The 893-nt window shown below is 48.3% G+C and overlaps 1 long non-coding RNA gene across 1 annotated transcript in view; it reads left to right on the forward strand.

Annotated features, from left to right (window-relative positions):
• The window catches only part of LOC106818963, a 12668-nt gene that overhangs the window by 6950 nt on the left and 4825 nt on the right, over nucleotides 1-893 (forward strand). The window contains exon 2 of the long non-coding RNA XR_001395322.1: nucleotides 242-245. This is a non-coding gene — a long non-coding RNA (uncharacterized LOC106818963). The remainder of the gene's footprint in view (nucleotides 1-241; nucleotides 246-893) is intronic.

Here is an 893-nt window from a genome sequence, read left to right on the forward strand (position 1 = left end):
GGGGGAGGGGGGGGAGGTAGAAAGGAGAGGGAGAGGTGGGAGAGGAAGAGATGGGAGGGAGAAGTGGGAAAGGGAGAGGTGGGAGGAGGAGAGGGGAGGAAGAGGTGGGAGGTAAAAAGGGAAGGGAGAGGGGGAGAGGTGGGAGGTAGAAAGGAGAGGGAGAGGTGGGAGTGAGAGGTGGGAGGTATAAAGGGGAGGGAGAGGGAAACGGAGAGGTGGGAGGGAGAAAGGGGAGGGAGAGGTGGGTGAGGGGGACAGGACACACATCAGAGCGCAAGCATCATTAAACTAGCGGCTATATAACAGCGCCGAGCAATAGACTCGCCAGGCAGTGACAGCCGCGACAAAACCAAACCATTAACCGATCATAATAAATTCGAAATGGGTCGCCATTTACAGTCGATTGACTCATAACTTATAATACACACACATATATATATACACACATATGTATATATATATATACACACACGCATATATATATATATATATATGACGCGTCTGGGTCTGAAACCGTCTGCTGATTCGCGGAGACCATCGCCTCTCTAACAAGCGATTCTAAACACAAGAAATACTTTTAAAAAAAACGAATGAAGAGTTAACGCTGCTTCTACGTTGACAATGTGATTATTAAAATCTCGTGCCTAATTAATTAATTAATTGATTAAAATTCGATCATCGGATATGTTATGTTTACCGCGTAATGACGTCACGCCCGGCTGTGTGTGTTGCGCCGAAAGGCCACCAGCTCCCCGTGTAGGTAGCATCCGGCTCCTGCTTCTCCCTCCGTCACCCTCCTTCTCTTTCACTGTCCTACGCTTTATTGCTCTTTCTCTCTCACGCGCTCTCTCTCTCTCTTTCTCTCTCTCTCTCTCTCTCTCTCTCTCTCTCTC

The sequence above is a fragment of the Priapulus caudatus genome, unplaced genomic scaffold, assembly GCF_000485595.1.
Source record: "Priapulus caudatus unplaced genomic scaffold, Priapulus_caudatus-5.0.1 Scaffold2692, whole genome shotgun sequence".
Classification (NCBI taxonomy): Eukaryota; Metazoa; Priapulida; class Priapulimorpha; order Priapulimorphida; family Priapulidae; genus Priapulus; species Priapulus caudatus.